General features: G+C 39.3%; 1 pseudogene across 1 annotated transcript; it reads right to left on the reverse strand.

Annotated features, from left to right (window-relative positions):
* Positions 1-491: 491 nt before the first annotated feature.
* On the reverse strand, positions 492-20,154 carry LOC122552347 (Ig heavy chain C region, membrane-bound form-like; annotated as a pseudogene). The gene is made up of 9 exons (XR_015755808.1): positions 20,055-20,154; positions 19,616-19,924; positions 18,338-18,406; positions 9,379-9,678; positions 7,010-7,318; positions 4,855-5,163; positions 4,077-4,406; positions 1,080-1,207; positions 492-939 (listed from the first exon to the last, which is right to left on the reverse strand). The product of XR_015755808.1 is annotated as an Ig heavy chain C region, membrane-bound form-like (transcript).
* Positions 20,155-21,812: the final 1,658 nt, after the last annotated feature.

Raw genomic sequence — 21,812 nt, forward strand, 5'->3', positions numbered from 1 at the left:
TGTTCATGTGTTGTGCCTGCATATGTGACTGAACGTTGACATTTTTGGCTGATGAACGTTTAGTTGGACATTTGGGGTGTCGAGTTATGCATTACTAACCCAGGCTGTCCTGACATTGGGAGTACTTTTAGTTTTAGTTTTTAAACAGATTCAACTTTCTAATTACATTGCCTGCCTCTTATACGTTTCTGTGGAGCAATATTCCTGATTTTTGTTATCACATGACCCGTGGGTGTGATGATTTGTGCTTAAGAGGAAACAGTGTCTCATCATTCTGCCTCTGGAGAATTCTATAAGACAGACAGTGCGAAAGATGCATTTATATTAGTGATCCACTTGGTGGCGCAGCATTAACCTTATGACTGGATGAAACACAACTGGACAGATCAAGTGAAAAGTGTTTGCTGGGAAGGGAGTGGGACGTGTATCCTTGTGAAAATATATTTTTACTTATTGGACTTGAAGAAAGAATCAAGCAAACTCAAAGTTAGTACATTTCATTCAAGATTTATTAACCATTTCAGAAGCATTTTTATCGAAAAGCTTATGTTAAAGTTAATAGAAGTGAATATATTGACTGGATGCTACATTGAGACGAGATTGCATGCACTATGAGCCGTGAATTTTATGTACATCTGTAACATTCGCCAGAAAGAGAATACAAGGGCTCAACATACAAGGGAGGCAACCATTCTGAATAAGGAACAAGTAAAATAAAACAAGTTGAATTGGGAAGCTATAAATTATTCCAACTATAATAATCTCAAAGATATCAAAGTGAAAGCGAAAGGCCATCAATATTTATTACAGTTACACACTGACAAACTTAAGTGAACTCACTGTTCGAGTCAGCAACAGGACAGATTGTAGATTGGGAATTCAGAAGCCTTGATAAATAGATGAGGAAAATCTCCGGTGTCCACAACTCATTCACTTAACCTGGAAAAGAGAGATAAAGTCATGATGCAGATGTTTGTGATCAGATGCATTCAGGTTCTCAGTTGTATTCAGTGGCACACTTTGATATTTCACAATACATCTTTGGCTCCTTGCCGTGTGAAATATTTGATTAATCTCACCTTCACCAGAGTGACGGCAGCACTGTAGAAAATACTCAGGAAGAACAGGGTGATGAATGTGGAAGCAGTTGTCCAGATGTTGCCATTATCATCCTCATAGTCTTCAATCCAAGTGCGATCTATTGAATCTATGAATATAAAGCCGAGAGAACGTATTCAGATTGTTTATTGATCCTGACTGATCTATCTGCACCTAAGTATTGTAATTAGAGACCGTTACATCTTCTTCAGGCAGTCAGGTGTTTCTCAGGTTTGACTCTATCTGCATGTACTAATGCATTACTGACTCTCAGCAAGAAATTACTAATACTAACTGCACATTTTTCCTTACTGTCCGTGCCAGAAAACTTTGAATTACTTTGCCTTTTAATCTATTATTGAAGAATATTATCATTTGAGGAATACTTACTGAGAACAAATATTTTAATTTTATCGTTATACTTTAAATATGGGCTGTGACCGCAGTTTAGTTCAAAATTTTGTCCATCACTGGATAAAGGTTCAAATATGGTTCTCATCTTCATGATATATTGGTGACCACTTGCTTGGCAAATCATGAATATAAATTTCATCCACAGTAAAAACATTGCTTCATATTTTTGTTTGTAGGATCTGCATATTTAGGATTAAGTTTTTGTCCATGTCTCTCTTAATTTATTTTTTCTACTGCTTGATGTGTATATTTTTCCTTGAGTTTGTGGGCGTGTCTCTTACTTTGCACTTGCCCATTTTGGAGTGTGTGCATGAATAAACATACTCATATTCTTTACTGCTGATGTGCTCACGTGTATTTTGTATGTAAATCTTGTTCCCTTCACAATGTGTAAGCATCATCATGCTAAAATGGCACTTCGTTGACGCCTATGTTAATCTTTTAATGTCCTTGTGCATGTTTAGTTTTCGCTAGTGCCATCCTACCAATAGACAGTAGGATCTGTCTATTTCAGGTCCTACCTACATTAGGTTATTTTCATTTTTGTGCTCAATAAATGTGAGCATGCAACGTCATGTTTGGTGGATGTTTATCTTTGCGTGATGATCTCTGTTTGTGTGGCACTCTATCCTAAACCACTGTCTGATGTGCTTGTTTGTGTTATTATGTGTGGATGTTTGCTGACGCTTGTGCCATTCTCCTTGTTTAATAAACGCCCCATTACTTGCGCGTCTGGATGTGAGACTCTGAATTTATGTGTGTGTGTGACCATGTATAAGTGCTGATCAAAGTGGTTTAAAAATAAATTAAGCTGCCTCTGCAATCATATGTTTGTGATTATGAAAATTAAAAAATAATAATATTAATGTCTAACCCTGTGCTCATATGTGTCTGTGTGAGTTTACATGTGGGAGGACATTTTTCAGATGTTGTATCTGTGTGCGTACGAATGTATGTCTGTCAGCATTATGCTGCATGAATAGAAATGCAGTCATGTCCATTTGTGTATTAATTTGCGTCTATGCTTTTCGTAATTATGTGTGGATATCCTTGTTCACTTGTGCACGTGCTATTCTTTCTGTGTATGTGCGTTTTTGTGGGAGCTTAGATGAGTGTTCAAGTACCATTTGCATGTGTGGCTCTGTGTATGTAAGAGTGTGTGACAGTTCATCTGTGTGCACTTTTATGTGTGTGCATAAGCATGTGTCTTTAGGTGAGAGCCTGTGTATGTGTTTTTATGTGTGTATTTGTGAGCATTTCTCTGTAACTGTTTCAGCTCTTTAACTAGACTGTAATTTGTATTATTGTTCCAGTTTTTATGGATTGTCAACATTTATATCTGACTCTGATGTTGTCAGGAACATTTCTGATCGTCGTGGAGAGATAAATGCTTTAGAACATAGAACAATACAGCGCAGAACAGGCCCTTCGGCCCTCGATGTGAGCAACTCTTTTGTTACAGCGAAAGAATTTCTGTCTCTGAGACCAGAGACCTGATCTCAAATCCCCACTTCTCCAGATATGCAGAATTGCATTTCTGAACATGCTGATTACAAAATATCTACAAATGTTCTGTACGTGAAGCAAAATTACGTCAGATGTTCAAATACCTGAATTTATCCCCATGTGCTCCAGAAAACTGAGACAAAACTATGGACTACAAACTGGGATGATGTAAATACCAGTTTTGGATTAAGGGGAGTCAATGTTAACAAACGATTAATAGGGTCAATCGAATTCGGCAGACACAAATGTATTATTTTATATGGAAACATGGAATCTTCGGACAGTAAATAAGAAGCTGGTTGTTACTGTCAGCAACTGGGTTACATTGCAGAGGACTTCTGTCTTGAAAACTCTGCAGAGTGAGTAAGGCTACAGACCATTAATAATTCCCCTCTCCCCCTACCTCGGCTCAACAACAATAACCTTCCTTTCGGGTCTCTTTGGTGTGGAAATAAAGATGCATTCTGTCAACCACTGCACTGGTACAAGATCCCTCGTTCCACAGAAACAAGGGTTATATTCAACTTACTCTGCACTGTTTGCGATTGGCATTTTCCAATCAAAACTAATTCCAAATGTCTCTTAAGATTGCGTTCGCAATTGTTGCATTGTGGCAGTTTAAAGCCGACATGAATTTTGTGAGAATGTGCAATCGGGGAATCAGGAAAACAAAATTCAAATTTCGTGGTCTCTACTTGAGAGAAATTGGGCATTTTCAGATTTCGTTTTAATGGAATTTAAGATGGTTAAGGTACTTTGCAGAATCTGGCATTGAGTGAGCTTTACTCTGCCTCCGATCCTAAGTTTACGTGAGCAGGGGACATTAACTGCACAAGACACGAGTCCTAGACCTGTTAATAATCCAACTTAACTTTACAGGTGGAATATAAGTAAAAGTGGGAAACACAATTAATTAAACGGTTGTATATTTAAATCACAATTTGAGGAAAAAGCTTTATTACTTTTGTTGAATTATTAAAAGCAACTTTGAGTTTTTTATTGACATGAATTAATAGTGTCCATCAGTGCAAGTGAAATGTTCACAAAACTCGGTTTACCGCTGGATTTATCGACTGTTCTGTTGATGATCTTCAATGGAATCGCTTCATGTCCCACCACACAGGAGTAAGAAGCACCGCTGGCCCACTCCTCCGCTGTAATGGATAACAGGCTGTACATGAAGAAGGAGGTGTTGTCGCTCTCCGCCATCACCTCGGTGTTCTTGTAGTTACTGGGATTCACTGGCTTGTCATTGTTTGTCCACTTGATGAAGATCTCTCGGGGGTAAAAGCCTCTCACTAAACAGGTGAGGGAGAGAAACCTCTGAGCGGAAACGTCTTCTGTTGGTGGCAGTAGGATAGACACTGATGGCTCCAGTAGCTTTTCTCCTGATGAATATTTGAAACAAATATAAATCAACTATAAAAATCCAGAATCAATATTGCAATTTCACTCCATATTAAAATATGCCAGTTTTGTTTTTAAATTTGGGCTTTATACACTCTCATTTTCTAAACCAGCAGAATGATATCCATTCTGTTCATTAAGAGTAAAGAGTTTCATTCGAAAGTCGACACCATGTTTCTAATACATCCTGTCCATTTGTCATTGCTGATGTTAAAAACACAAACCAGGTTTCTTCCCACTTCATTTGACTTATGATCATAAAAGATCAACCTTTGGTCCATTCTGTTCTCGATCAGATATTTAGCTATCCTGCCATCAGACACATCTTTCATGCTCCCAACGTTATTTGGAGCCAATCTAAGCATGCCATGTATGTAACTGGATCTAGATTACACATGGAATACTTTGCTCTTTCATCTCACTGCTCACCATTTCCCTTGCGGATGGAGTCTCTCAGAGGAGTCGGTAGATACGGATGGTTCACCACACATTCAAAACTAACGTGACTCAGCCAGGTATGAGTAGAAATGCTCAATTTGCTGATAACGCTGTCGGGATCTTCTCCTGGCTGGTTAGCAATCTCTGATTTCAGAGTCTTCTTTTCTTGTATCCAGGTGACATTGACTCCAGAAGGAAGATTGGACACAACGCAGGTTAATGTCACCGTCGCCTCCAGTAAGACCTGTTCTACTGGCGGTGGTAGGATTTTAACTGTGTAATCGTGGCACTCATTACCTCCTATGAAACAAAAATCAAATCAATGAAAAATGCCTCTTTAGAATCAAAACACCGAGCCTTCAGGCTCCTCCCACATGAAGTGAAGAAACCACCTTTGACATGGCAGTTTCCAACTATTGCTAAAATGATGGTTCTTGTTGTTTAGATATTTTGATTTGTGAAAACATTTGTTATTATCTATAACATGCCCCGTGTAATCATTCATAAAGAACACTGGATTTGTAACAAGTGAAACCTGTGAAAAAGTAAAATCAAAGATACCATGGCGTAACACATGGAATTACCTTCCTTCCAGACTTCTTCTCTCACTGACGACCATCCATTGATACTTGTGACAAGAGTAATCTGAATATAACGACTTCATTTCTATGTTCATGAAACTTACTTGCAAATGCTGCTGGGCATTCTGGATGCCATATTACTTTCCCAATTTTGGGCAAACTGTAATCAATCATAATTATTGTCTTTGTTCTCATGCATTTGCAGAGGATTTCAGGTGTTACGGGGCAGTGATCAGTCACAGAAATTCTATTCAATATGTTTAACGTTATTGAAAATAATTGACATTATTGGTGTGAGATCATTCTCTAAAACATACCACGAGATATTATTACTCCTGTCAAATTTGGAGTAGATCTAAAAACAAAACAGTGAATTTCTTAGTAGAACAGAGACTAAACAAATACGAGTGTCTTAAATTATTCTACCAACTTGATGGAAATTTGCACGAGTATTATTCAGACTTCCACTGCTCACTGCATGAACATTTCCATCCTCCCCCTGGGCTCAAATTCCTAGATCGTTCATCCCTACTGTAGCCTTACCACTAAAATATATTCTCCTGCCACATCTACTAATTGCAGAGAGTATCTTAAAGAGGTTCAATTAGGTCATGTTTATCCAAATTAATCAAATGTGATACAAACTTGGTCTGCGATCTGGTCCCATGAATGAAGTTGAAGAGCTCAGTACCAGATAAAATCTATGATGTACAATGCCCAAGGACAACAGGTCATTCCTGAGCTGGAAATGAAGCACTGAACACATTTTGATCTACTTTGAAAAAAGGGTCGCTACACATTTTAACCATGTCATTTTGAGACCACAAGATAGTAAGATAAAGGTGCAGAATGAGGCAGTTCGGCCAATCGAGTCTGCCCTGCCATTCGATCATGGCTGGTATGTTCTTCTACCCCATTCTCCAGCCTTCTCCATGTACTAACCGATCTATCGCCACCTTAAATACAGTCACTGACTTGGCATCCATAACCCTCTGCAGCAATGAATTCCACACATGCACCACCCTCTAGCTGAAGAAATTCTTCCCCATCTCAGTGCCAAATGGTGCACCCTTTGACTCCGAGGATATGCCATCATGTCCTACTCTAGCCTACTGGCAAAAACATTTACTCCATGTTCACCCAATCTCGGCCTCTCAGCATGTTCCATGTTTCAAAGAAATACCTCTCTGACCCTGCTCCCCGGCCCCCACAAGACACGGACCCCTCCCCCATCCCCAACCCCTTTATCCTTAAGCAAGTCACCAGGTATGGATTCGGCACTCTGCCACTCCAAATGTGGTCAGCCAACAAACTACTTTAAAAAAAGACTGTTAATCCAGCTCACTGTCTATATGTCTTCAATATAGAGGGAAACATGCTTTTCTGATTTGACATAATGTTGAATTATGAGCAACGCCAATGTAACACTCAAACTGAAATACATGACACGTTTGTGAATGGGAAGCTGTACACCTTAGTGCTGTTCACTAAATTTGATAAATGTGTGTATCTGATTAACATCGGAGTTCAAAATGATTTCTAGTTCTCTCGTATGTATGTCTTACCCTGGGGTGTGGTGATGTTTTGACTTTGAGTGTTCTCTCCATGAGTGACCTGGCAGGTATACACTGCGCTGTTGAACCATTCACCATAAGGGACTGTCAGCCGACTCATCACCGAGAAGTTCCCATCCGCCTCACACACAGGAGATGTGAAGACAACAGAATCCACGGATTGGCCATTTTTCAACCATGTCACGGAGATTTCCTTCGGATGGAAATCAATGATTGAACACACGATGGTTGCAAACTTGCTGCTTGCGATTTCTTCACTGGGACTCACGGTGAGAAGAAGAGTTGGCTGGAGAAGTGGACCTTTATGAAAAACATTGCATAAATTATCTCACAAATTTGATAACAAATACATTCACTTCTATTATAACAAAGTTTATTATGGCTAATTGATACTAACCTTGATATTACAAGTATCATAATTATGCAGAGTGTGATAGAAGCTGAGATCAACACATTACAATTAGCAGGACGATGTGATAATGATAATGTAATGCTAAATCTACAGGTCACAGCAAGGAAGTCAAGAAGGCACAGAAATGATAGGCCAGTTAAATCAGAGGGTGAGATAGTAAGGTTGGATGGTATTCATTTCAATGAAAGGAGTATGATAAACAAGGCAGATGAGTTAACGGCATAAAGGAGGAAATGTTGATATCATGGAGACACGTTGAGAGAGGGGCAGGAGTGGCAGTTCAATATTCCAAATATAATGCCTTCAAGCGAGACAGGGAAAGATGTAGAAGGGCGGTAAAGATTGTTGATGTTCACCAGTGTGAGGGAATATGTGGGTATCGAAAACATGGAGAAGTGTTGTGATGTTTTTTTTCAGGAATTAGGATAGATGATGTGATGTGCTGCCTTGCTGGATGAAAAATAGTTATATTTCCAGGGCAGATAAAATGTATGCCAGGCAAAGGATGAAATAGTGGGTCGCTGGCAATAATTTATAATTCCTGGCCACAGGGGATATGGCTAAACTGCCAATGTGGTATTGTTATGCCGGACGGATGAAGGGAAAAACAATGAATCCACAGGCTCGGCTTTAGCTGGATTCAGTAGTAGGGAAGACATTGTAACTATGGAGAGGGGAATTAACCTTCATCTGGAAGAGTAATCAACAATTCTCAGCACGAATTTATTGTGAGGAAGTCATGTCTGACCAATTTGATGGTAGTTTTCGCAGAAATAAGTCGATGTCCAGATGATCGTAAAGATCAGAGCCAGGTGAGATCAAGTCAATTTGACGAATTGAATCCTGAGGTAGCTGAGTGGCGGAGTGCAGAGGATAATGGCCATAGGATGTTTGTGTGGCTGGAAGTATATGTCTAGCGGTGTTCTGCAGGATTCAGTGTTGATTTATTGATGTCTCTATTATGTAAAAGTGATTTAGAATATACTGCAGGAGATTTGGCTAGTCAGTTCACAGATGAAGCGAAAATTGCCGTGTTGGCAGGTAGTGACCATGATAGCTTTCGATTGCAGCAAGATACAGAAGGGTTGGCCACTTGTGCTGAGAAATGGCAAATTGAAATCATTCTGGATAACTGTAAGATGATGCACTTGGTCAGAAGAAACTAAGAAGTATTATGTTTTGAATGGTGGAACCCTGAAAAAGATTGCATGCCCATCGATCCCTTATAGTAATGTGGCAGGGGGATAAAAAGGCTAAGAATGTGTGAAGGGTATTTGCTTTTATGAGCCAAGACATTTACATTAGGTGTTGGGAGATGATACTGGAAATTAATGAAATACTGGTTAAGCCAGACATGAAGCATCATGCATCGTATCGGACTCCATGTTATGGAAGGAATGTGATTAGACAGAAGGCAACATTGTTGAGATATTCCAGGATTTTTCCTGGGCTGGAAGTTTTTAATTATGAAACGTGATTCACCAAACTGGTATTTTCCTTGGAGCAGAGAAGATTGAGAGAGAAGATGATTGTGATGTCTGGAATTATGGTAGACATACACAGAGTAAACAGAACAAAACATTTTCCCCTTAATGGATGGAGCAATGTCTCAAGGGCATAGGGTTAAGGTAAGGACAGGAGGATATCGGGGAAAACAAAATCACACAGAGGGTGTGAATCTGTAGCTCAGTGCCAGTAAGCCCCGCATAATATGTGAGAAATATTTAGATGCAATAAGAAATGTCAAGTCACACAAAGCAATGGATCAATTGCGGACATATTGAACTGGAATAGTTAGGGGGATGTTATTGATTGGCTTGGACTCGATGGGCCGAATGACCTTTTCCTGTGCTGTATATCTCTATGGCTATGTCAAATGTATTATAACTAATGCCCTATTCATGTTAACCACAGATGTACTGTTCACCTCAGTTCCCACAAGACTTACATGGCATTCCAGTGCTCTGCTTTGACCCGCTGTGTTGAACCTCACAGGAGATTTTGCTGCAATCCGCTTCCGACTCAGGCAGGGTTAACTGGCTGCTCAGGGTGTAAGTTCCCTTCTTGTTTCTCACAGATGGATAAGTCTTCAATGCAGTCGTGATTGGCTGCCCACCTTTCTTCCAGGTCACCTTGGTAACGTCAGGGGAATAGTCCATGGCCAAACAACCAAAGATCACTGAACCGTCGGCGTTGTGTTGCTGACAGGAGGAGACAAGTCCATAAAGTGTGGGGGTAGATACAGTTTCTAGGATAGAATGAACAATTGATCAAGTTACTTGCGGTTAATTCGACCTTATTGGTTACCCAAATGTTTCCTCAGCTGTAAATGTATGCCAGTGTGTTCCTGCTAAAATCTTCAGCATACCTTGAGTTTATTTTTGTTTCCAATCAGTCGTTGATCATGATCTATTGGTTCCCTCTTCAGAAACACGCCCTCGACCTTGACCATTACGATATAACTTAGAAATAAGAACGCCCTGATCCCACGAAAAGTAACTGTTAGAAAATCTCCCCAACTAACACTTTCGTTGGATTTCAGGTGACGAGCTCAGTCATTTCACAAAATGCAAACCAAGAAAACGTGGAAGTTGGAATTGGAAATAAAACCGAAGTTGCTGGAGAAACCCAACAACTGGCAGCATCAGTGGAGAGAAACCAGAGTGAACGTTTCGAGTCCAGTATCCCTTCCTCGCTTATCAATGTCAGTCAGAATCTCCTCTCTGTGAAGAAGGCAGTTGCAGGGCACTGGGACTGAGAGAATGTCTGTCACAGCTGATATCATGCCAATTATCTGGAAGCTCAATGATCGACTTGACAATTATCTGAATTCTGGAGGCCGCTGAAACTTAGAGGACCATTAATGTTCAGAGACTTTGGAGTGTGACAGCTAGCTGAACTGAGCATTTATGTGAATATGATTCAAGAAATGAACAAGTACTCTTTTACTTCAATAACTATTAAACTTACAAGCAGTTCATGGTAAAACTCTAATCTCTCCGACTCACCACCGCTCTGACTCTCTCTCTCAACCTCAATTTCCACTCACATTGACAACCCCTACACTATTACACGCTCATTCACCCTCGGAACACATGACCTTCATCGCAAGAGATAACACACATTCAAGGCAATTCATATTCCGGACGAGAATGTAATCTCGATTCCTTTCACTCAATTCCACTCCTGCTACACTGCACCTGGTCCTTGGTGAATCTAGTCCTGAAATCAGACTTTTCACAACCCCTGACAGGATGCCATTCCACCAGATATGACCTCAGTCCTTCACCACTGACCTCTCATTTTACCCAAGTCAACCTGTGCATATTGCATCCTAGCCCTGTTCCCATCTCCGACCTTTACATTTTGACATCATATCCGCTTGTCACATCAGTACAGCTCAGCACTCTGCTAAGCCGATCAACTAAACTTCCCGACACCCTGCCCACCTCTCAACTAACCAGCCCGGCAGCCTGCCCACCTCTCAGCTAACCAGTCTGACGTCTTGCCAATGTCTGAACTAACCAGTCTGACACCCTGTTTACCACTCAACTAACCAACATGACTCCCTCCCCACCTCACAACTGACCAGCCCTGCACCCTGTTGACCTCTCAACAAATTGGCCTGGCACCCTGCCCACCTCCAACTAACCAGCCCCGCACCCTCCTCAGCTCTCAACTAACCAGCCCTGCAGCCTGCTGGCCACTCAATTAACCATCTTGGCACCAGGGAGACACCCTACATTGCTGCTCAAACGACCCCTCACCTACTAAGCACAATGTAACCAAGTTATTTCCTTGTGACCATTATGATTTGCTTTGATGCCACCCTGCCAGACTAGGTGCATGCAAGCTTACCCAGCAGCCACCCAACACCTCACGGCCTATCAGCTCAAAATCTACCACATCACCAACCTACCTCCTCACGAGATCACCAGCTTCCAACTTGCAGCCTACTCCACCATAAAGTCAGAGATTTAGAGAGTCATACAACACAGAAACAGGCCGTTCGGCCCAGCTCGTCCATGACAACCAGGGTTCCCAAATTAAACAAATTCTATTAGCCGGCATTTGGCCCATATCTATCCAGATCTATTCAGTTCCTGTACCTGTCCAAATGTCTTGGAAATTTTGTAACTGGATCTGCATTTGCCACTTCCTCCGGCAGTTCATTCCAATGTCAGGTACAGTTGCAACACAAACTCCCAACTCAATGCTCTGTGCAATGAGAACACATTTTGCAAACACATTCTTCAACACGCCAGCTACTTGAGACACCACTTTTAACAATACATGTATCTGATCTCTCAGGTCCCTATATTCGACAAAGCTACCCATTGCCATATCATTAACTCTGTACGAGTCAATGTATCTGAATCCCCAGGTGCTTCTGTTTGATATCACGACCCAGTGCACTACAATTCACTTTAAGTTGTTTCCTGATTTCTGTTCCCAAAATGCAATGAGTCATATTCAGTTGAAACAGAACTCTATCTGCCCCTCCTCTGCCCATTGGCCCAGCTGATCATGATCTCGTTGTACTTTTAGATAACTTTTATTGTCAATTATAGACCCAATTTTGCTGTTATGTGAAAACTTAACACCCATGCCCCATTCAATTTTTTCACAATTTTCAACCAGTATTGTACACGGTTCAACTTTTGTCCCCACATACATATTGTTTCCTTCAACGCTTGAAAAAACTATCACCTTCTTGAAATCATTTGATGTTTTGACCTCAAACCCTTTCTGTGACAGAGAAATCCAAAGGTTCATTCTTTAGTTGAACAGTACACAAAAGGGTTCAATCTTATCGCGTGTGGGTAAGACTGTTGACTGTTCCTCCAAACATTACTACATTTTGACTGGCAGTTCTTTCATTGCCCCTTTACTCTTTCTGCATCACAGCCATGGAACTCACTTCCTGACAGAGCTGTGAAAATGTTAATACCACACAAATGTCAGAAAGTCAAGGAGGCCAAAGTCGAGTGATCTCTCAAGGAGATGTAAAATGCCTAACATTTCCACGCCTATCTACAGATGCAAATAACTATTCGAAAAAATGAAGATTATTCTGGCGCTTGCATGTCCACACAAAGATGACGTGCTTAATAGTTTCATTTTGTGTCGTTTGATTGTATTTCCAGTGAAATACTTCTTAATCATTTAATGGGCAAGGAACTTTCCTCATTTTTAGCACGGCAAGCATACATTATACTTCCCTGGAATAAAGAAAAATAATGTTAAATTAAAGGGATCTGACGATTGAAATGATTGAGTTGGAAATTGTCAGGAACTTAAAACTTATTTTCACGAGCAAATAATTACAGCCTCATTGTGTCACATTGTATACTCACACAAATATCTTTCAGAAATGGTTTCTCTCTTTGTTATGTGCAGTTGAATCATCAAATCTGGGATAGTTATTGCTTGTTAATCAGATGTGTTAAAGAGTTTTACTCAAAGGTTAGCTCGCAGATGTACCATGTTTTAAGTGGGGCTGAGTGCTTTATTCCTGATCATATATTCCTATGATTGTGTCATTCATTCAGCTGGCAAAGGTGCTGGACACTTTTCAATACAATATATCAACAAATTAATTGTTAAAAACATTCTTTAAAAATTCGTGTTGATTATTTGGAACAGGAACATTGATATTCTCTATTTGAGTGGTCAGAATAACTCCCACCCAAGTACACTCCAAAGATGCGAAGGTCAGGTGAATTGGCCATGCTAAATTGCACGTGGTGTTCAGGGATATCTAATTTAGATGTATTTGTTAGCGTTAAATGTACGGTCTATAGGGTAGGGAAATGGGTCTGGGTGGGTTACTCTTCAAAGGGTAGGTATGGACTTGTTGGGGCAAATGGCCTGTTTCCACACTATAGAGATTCCATAATTCTATACAGCAGCCATTGCCCTCTGGAACAGGTTGTTACTTCATCATACAGTTTCTTCTGAAATTATGGCTCTACATGAGATCACTCACTTTCAACGATGACCTGGTATTAAATATTTCTGACAATTCACAATTTGGTAAAATATATTTTCTCTCTGAACAACTTGTTTCATTTAAAGTACATTTTATATGAAACAACAAACTTTGAATGCTTGAAATCCGAAATAAAAACACAATTCTCTGAAGAAATGCGGCAGGTCTGGCAGCTCCTGTGCAGAGAAAGGAAGCTTATCATTTCAAGTGCAGTGATCCGCCTTCAGCAAATTGTTTTCATGTTTTCTCGAACGAGAAATTATCAACAATATATTGATTTAGATAGTGATTAAGTTTACCTGACTTCTGTTGGAAAAGCATTATAAGAAGGTGTACTGGATGATCTGAGATATCCGTTGAAGACTGGTTGAAAAGCTAACACCAAAGTGTTGGATTCAACCAAAATCCCACCGGACTCAACAGTCAAATTCACTCACAGTAATGGTTTGATACAAACGAAAACTGCTCCAACTTAATGTCATCAAATATGCTTTGGGAATAATTAATTGTGGGTTAGTTATAAATGGTATTCATAGAACAGCAAGTCAAAATCCCGGATTTCTTTGAGGATTTCAGGAGATTCCTGAAGAAGGGCTTGTGCCCGTAACGTTAATTCTCCTGCTCCTTGGATGCTGCCTGACCTGCTGCGCTTTTCCAGCAACACATTTTCAGCTCTGATCTCCGGCATCTGCAGCCCTCACTTTCTCCTCGAGTTACACTATTAACCCAGCTCACAATTCCCAAAAGCCTGTGAACAAATATTGAGTTGAAAAAGGCTGCAAACCGCCAAACTTCTGTCTAATACCTGAGGCCCAAGTCTGGACAGCGAATAAATCGATTTCACAGGCCTCTGTGAGTGGACTTCCAACAGAACTCAAAGAACTCAATGTGTTTTTCCCCGAATTAACCGGATAAGACATGGCATTACATTCCTCTCTAACAGGTTGTAAATGTACACAAACCATCTGTCTCAGAGTCAGAGACACTACCACTACATTATACCAGATCTGAACATAATCTCCGACAACACAGACCACCGGTTTGAGAGTGCACAAATTTGTTAATAATTAACCAAGGATTTCAGCAACCAGGGATTGTTATAAAATGCTTACACGATGAAAGTAGCATTTCAAAAATTATCCAAGAATGCTTTGATAGCAATTCAGAGTTGTTCAAGCTCTATGGGAACTGTAGAGGAATAAAACTAGGATTTGCGCTGCCATAAATTTACTGTCACTGGATTTCAACTGAGAACTCCCTTCCCCTTAACCCTGTGTATGTTGCTGCACCAGATGGTCTGCTTAGGTTGAAATAGATTAGAAGCTTTTGAAGTGTAACATCACCTTTGCCAGTAACATTACATGCTGACAATAAGTTCTTAATAATTTGATTCTACATTGTGCCACTAAATGTGTCACTGACAAGAGAGGCGCAAAGAAATATGCAGCATATTTCCCTCTGTCTCACTGAATGATATATCCTTCATTGCTAACACCTGACTTCAGGGGTCTGACAATTTGACTTTTGTAACTGAAGTGTTTATTCTGATTGTAACAATTCAGTCAGGTCTCTCAATTCTGTGGTGCCTAATTTCTGGCAGACAAAAGTGGTTTTGAAGCGCCGCATGTAATTCAAATGTCTGGGATTCAGGTGTCCGAACGGGTCGATTTACAACTGGTCAGGAACAGCTGACAACTCGGTCGAGATAACACGCGAACACACTGTACAACAGTTTTGATCTGAGCAGATATATCTGCTCAATTCGTCACATCAAATGTATTCACTGTAATTTAACTTTCATAATAGGGACTAGCCAGAGAGAAAGCATCAATGCTTCTCAGAACGTTTTCACAGTGAAGTAAGATTACCTACTGATTTAATAAACTTAATCGATTGTAAATAAGAAAATTATTGAGGTGTACCATTTCACCAATTGAAGCACAGTTCCGGCGGAAATAGAATATTCTCCAAATTATTTCTGCATATTCTTAAAATATTTCTTGAACTCTGGAAATTTTGCACGCACTGCTCAAAACGAATACTGCATTCCATTGTGTAAATGCATGTCTGAAGGATACATTAGGGCAAGTATTTACTCTCAGATGTGCTTGGCAATGGCAAGTTATTTCCTTGATCGCTCTTTCTAAAAAGTGATTTTTTTAAAAAGCAAATGTATGAATTGAAAACAGTTTCGGTCTGCATTCCCCGCTTTAACTGATGTCGAAATAAATGATCATCAACACTTAACTAATATGAGCAATCTCATTCAGATTGCTACATTCCAAAAATCGCGCCAGTATATTAATTGAAATGAATGTTACTCTATTCTCAGTGCCTAAATAAACAATGTGCTCTACTACCCTCCAGTTCCTGTCTTCTCTAAATTTGTGAATTCTGCAACTGTCGGAAAGCATGGACAGGCACATTAAGGGGGTGGCACGGTGGCTCAGTGGTTCGCACTGTTGCGTCACAGTGCCAGGGGATCCGGGTTCAACTCCCGCCTCGGGCATCTGTCTGCATGGAGTTTGCACATTCTCCCCGTGTCTGGGTGGCATTCCTGTGGGTGCTCTGGTTTCCTCCCACAGTCCAAAGATGTGCAGGTCAGGCGATGTGTATAAGCTGAATTGTCCATAGTGTTAGGGGTAAATGTCGGGGAACGTGTCTGGGTGGTTGCTCCGCGTAAGTTTGGACTTGTTGGGCCGAAGGGAATCTTTAAAATCTCCGATTTTGCATCATTTATTCCCATAGTGAGTTAATGTTGGATTATTTTAATTGATTCGAAATCTAGACTTGGTGACATAATCGACTATAGCAGCTGTTTCCTAATGAATAACTCTTCAGTTGATATGTTGTTGCAAAATGTATCTATTTACTTAAAACACACGGATTTGGACCATCTAAAGCATGGCATGGATTAAATCACTCAGTTAATATTACATTTTTTAATCCTGTAAATCTAATTTAATCAGATGTATAAGAATTAATTATTTCAAGTTAAACTGAAAAACTGATCAATTCAGTGAAATCAATTTGTTCTGCATCGAAATATTTGGAGCAGAATTTCTTAATCACAGTAATGGCATTTTTGCTCAATCGCAAGAAAAATTAGAACATTATATTTTTGAAATTCTATTTATATTTCTTGTGACTTGTCAACTGTTTCAAGACAGACTTTGTGATTTAAGTAGAAAATTGAGTTCTGAGTTTCGAATTTAAGGTTTGGATTAGACCAGTCCCAATTGTTACTTTCAAATAAAACTCGCGCCCTAACGGATCTGGTTTCCCTTCATTTCCAAATCCTTTGCGATTTGCCTTTCACTTAATATTAGGTTTAATGAAAGTTCAACTGCAATGCTGATTGCATTGAATGAGGAAACTGGAGCAGTTCACTATCAACAATCATGCAAACATTTCTAAAGCAATGTAGAAATCAAAAACAGCTTCAACAATATATTAGCTTAATTTTACCTAAGCACATTCTCTCATCAACTGAACAACGATTACCAAATCACAACACTGAGGATCAATGATGTGTTTGCAGCAAAACTGTCTCTTTGCAAACATTTTCAACAGAACCAAGAACATAATCTCACAATAAATATCCCAAATTGGAAACCATCAAAACTGCTCACCATCACACAAGCGAATAATTAAATCAAATAGAAATAAAAAGTCATAACAGTTGCCTTGGTTCTGAGATAACTTATTGAACAAAGCTTAAAGCTTTAACATTTTCGGCAACAAGTCAATTTGTTATCAACCTATATAGTATTTCTGATCATGTCAATCTTGTGCAGTGCACAGTAGAGCAGCTGAAGGCATCTATTGATTAATCGCCTTAAGGTCAAAATAAAATTAGTTCAATGGACAAACATTATAATTGAATGTTATGATAAGTTAGTCTCAATCATGAAATCTGATGAATTCGGTAGCTTAAGATTTTAGTCCCAAATTTTATTTTGAATGAGGCTACTCAAAACAGACTTTAACTAGTTTAAAATGAGAACTGAGATTGTGTATATAAAAAAAAGCTCTTAAAAAGTCGTCGTTTTTTTTTCATTTCTCACACTTCCGTGTTTCCGCCTTAAGTTGGTCTTCAGACAGTTACAAACGGATATAGTGTTTTCAATCAATCAGAAAAAATATTGCCTCGCGTTTAACAAATGCAGAAACGATTCAGTACAAACAAAGAACTTCACAGATATTCGTAATTGAGAGTCATCCAGAGAGACAATCTCTTTTGCTGATAGAAAACACCGATTACTGAAAGCATGAAAACGCAGTTCAATTCCACAAGATGAATCAACTCATTTCAACACAATCAAATACAGCAAAGTCAGAACCCAATCAACTTTTCAATAGAAGCAAATAAAACACATTCAGCATCCAATCAAAAGAATGAAATGCAGCACTGCTAGAAGATTCCATGACAGTATCCAACGTGCTTGTCATCAACAAACTTAACAACTCAAATGACAAAATGCATTCATGGTATGAGCATTATGCACCCAGGGAATATATTCAATAAATTAACATATTTTCATCCTGTTTAGTGATATTTCCAACACCTTTAAGTTCTTGCCATTTGTTGTCGATAATAAAACTCACAGATAGTGGGTGTCATTAAACTTTGCTTATACCTGACTGATTGAGAGACTTTAGGTGTTTCAAGTAAGTCAGCCACACAGAATGCCCATCCGATTTAAAAAAATATATACACTGAGTATCTGAATCCGCCACCACTACTTCAGTCATTTTCTGAGACTTAATGTAAGTCTATTGTCAGTTTTAACAAAAATCAAACTGAACCAAACCAAGCTCAGCACAGGATCTAAGTTTCATTTAATTCAGGAATTATTCACATGAATGGAACGTTAGCAAAAAATAAAGTCACTGAGAAAGTTCACATTCTTACCTGAAGTCACCGTCACCATGGTCCCTTGGCCCCAGTAACCAAGATAATCACAGCGTTACATTCTCTGGACTGAGTCACACAATAACTGACTTTGCATACAAACAAACAAAAACCTGCATTATTCTAAATATTCAGAACCACTGTCAAAATGAAGTCGCGATAAATCTTCATCTCATTATAATTGTACAGTGGATACTAATCATTCTTATTAAATTACTATAATGTTTTATACTTCACAGAGTAACACATGAGCTGATTCTCAAAACCACCAACTGCTACAATAATAATCACCACTTTTGCGAATTAAATTTACAATTTAAACAATGATAATTGCACAATAGCCCAGAGAACTAATACTGAAATGCGAGTTTAGGTAGTCTGTACAGGTAAACATTGACTCGTTTCAAACAATGAGTGCTGGACGGGTTTTTGTATTGATCATAATTGCAGTGTCACCCCAGTATGTCACTGTGAGACACATTGTGTCAAATACTACGGCGGGCTGCAAACTGTAAAATGTAGATACTTAATTTCATCAACTCCTGGAAAGAAGTGATTCAGACTCCTCTAAAAATGATTTAGTGGAGTATTTCAGCTTTTCCTATTCACTGTATTTTAAAAGGTCGGAATATTTTTACAAGTTTAGCGTGCATTTAATGTGGCCATCAACATGAGGAAAGTAGAATATTTTTATACATTTGTCCAAACTAGTCACTCCTGGATGGGATTTAAATTAAGTCTCACATTATTTTCCCTGTCCTTCAATGGTAATTATCGCCAGCTTGAAATAGACCCTTGTCAGTGATTTTTGTATGAGCATGTCACTGTGCACATCACTGTGACCCACTGTAGTATCACAGCGATTTACACCTGTACATTTTCTGTAATACACTCTGGGTCTCAATTTTCATATGAAATAGACATTTAGTGCTGATAGTGTTTAGAATTAACGGCATGGTTTACAGAACACGATTAGCAGACATTTCCCGAACTGTCAGATACATTAAAACTAACATTATGTCCAAGCATTTAATTGGTGGAAGAGTAAGCAGTACATACGACATGCCAAAAACATTGTCCCATGATATCACCCAGTTTGTAAGTTTCAATGGTATGTTTCCTCTATGATAGGGTTGTAAAAGGCAGCCCGAGGTGGGCTTCAGATCGCAGTTGGTTGAACTGAATTTAAAACGGGTACTGACCGTCAGTTAACGATGCAATTGGCAAAATGTCCCCTTGAGCTGTTTTTTGAAAGGGTCCAGCCCTGTTTCCTCTCGCTGTGGTATCTTGCACAGTAATAGATGGCGGTGTCTTCGATCTTCAGGCTCTTCATCTCCAACGCGAAGATGTTGTTTGAAGTGTCTTTGGACGCAGTAAATCGATTCTTAATCGCTGGGGCATAGTTACTGCTGGAGGAACTTTTGTAGTCAAGCAGCCACTCCAGCCCCTGTCCGGGAACCTGTCGGACCCAGCTCATCCAATCATTGCCAAGATCGAAACCGCTGGTTTTACAGGTCAGTCTCAGGGTGGCTCCGGGATGGCCACTTTGTGCCTCTGGTTGAGTTAAAACAATCTCCGACTGGACACCTTTAAAAATGAAAAAAAAAAAACCCATGAGAATTAATGCTGATACAATGATGCCTGAGTCTTTTACATTCCTGAGGCAGACTAACATTGAGACAGTAACAAAGAGAGACATGAACAAAAAAACACTCACATGATAAGAACGTCAGTAACAAACTGAGAAAAATTGTTGACTTAATCATTCTGATAACTTGTGGAAATCGGTTCTGTCAAGAGCTTTCTAAACAAACCAGATCCAGGAGTGTTGAACTAAAGCACAGTGACCCGGATTTATATGGTCATCAGAAGGGGCAGGTTTACAGGTTCCGCCTGTTGGTTTCCTGCTGGAGGCTGAGACTGGATCCTCGTATCACTTTGCACAGCCCTGACAGATAGGTTCATATTTACACGAGATTATTCTTAAACATGGAAATATACACACCTTGGGATATTGTTTTGCTGAATAGCCCGCTAGGAAGTGTTTTTTGAATGGGGAAAGTGAAATTTAACAGCTTGAAGTATTTGTCAGATGAAGTTTTCAGATATTTTGTTTAAAACAACAAAACAAATTCATTTGGAAGTTGGCTCTCTGTATTTTAACATGCATTCACGAGTAAATAAAACTAAAACCAAAGTTCGAAGATATTATCAGCCAAATAATTAACTGGCCATACTTTTTTCTGGACACTCCAAGTCTCCGAATAACTTGTAACTCATACCAGAAGTTTCTAAATTCACTTTATGCAACTGAATACAGAGCGTGATCAAAGTGATTATGTATAGAATATTCAATTGGAAATTAACTCCCTTTAATTCTACATTCAACCACAAGCAGAAAAAGCTAAAACTAAGTTCAATACCATTGTCAGACAATACAATTACTGACTTTATTTCTGCAACCACTCAAGTTTCTCTCAAATTACAAAATAAGATATCATTTGTATTTGGCGTTTCTAAATTCAATTTAGGCAAGCTAATATCCAGCATGTCTAAAATGAATATGTTAAGAATGTGTGTGTATGTCACTAAACTGTTTGGATACGGAGATTAGAAGAACCTCACCATATTACAGAATCTCTCTCCTTGTATCTTTTTTTAACATGCACCGACCACAAGATAAATATTTGAAAACGTATTGTAAAGGAAAGCTGTGTGCCCGAGAAATAAAAAGGGAATTGACAGTGATACGTAACACTCAGGTAAACCTTTGAAAGAGAATCTAATAAAGTGGATCAGGCTGGTGAGAAGTTTGAAAATATTTCTCAACATCTAAACCATTGCAGGTAACTGTTTGTGTACATCAGGAGTGTCTGGCAAGTTACAGAGTACTACATCAATAACTGCCACGGATGTAGGTCATAAACAGCACATTTCTCCGCGCATTGGTAACTGTGACACGGGACTTTCAACGAGTAGAAATCAGCGAAAACTATGCATTACACTGCACCGGTGCTCACTATGTATAAATGGCCCACTCGGTTTTAATGAGATGCATTAATCACAGAATGGTGCAACTGGTTATGCGAGTTTAAGCCAATTCAAGTTTATCAACTTACTTTGAGAAAATGACAAATGTTAGTGCCATGTGGGAGTTTGGGTCCATTAACGTCATATTCAAGAACATTAAAAATCCTCAATACAAACGGTTTACTAACTAGGCTGATGTTCGGCCGGAGTTAATATAAATGTCTGTCATGCAGTCAATTTCCTGTTTTCTGATTGTCACACAGTGAATGCTGTGTTGAGTGGCCATCCTTGTTAAAGAAGAAATGCCAAGTGAAGTGTGTCCATTTTGGGTAAACGGGAAAATACAGTTTGTTTGGTTAGATTTTGTTTTAGTTGATTCATACTGCCTTTAATCTACCAGATGCAGTAGTTGGCAGCAATTAAGCCGACTGCAGAAATGGTTCTC

This window comes from Chiloscyllium plagiosum, unplaced genomic scaffold (assembly GCF_037043375.1).
Source record: "Chiloscyllium plagiosum isolate Xiang-an unplaced genomic scaffold, Cpla_swu_hap1 HiC_scaffold_53Y, whole genome shotgun sequence".
In the NCBI taxonomy this organism is placed as follows: Eukaryota; Metazoa; Chordata; class Chondrichthyes; order Orectolobiformes; family Hemiscylliidae; genus Chiloscyllium; species Chiloscyllium plagiosum.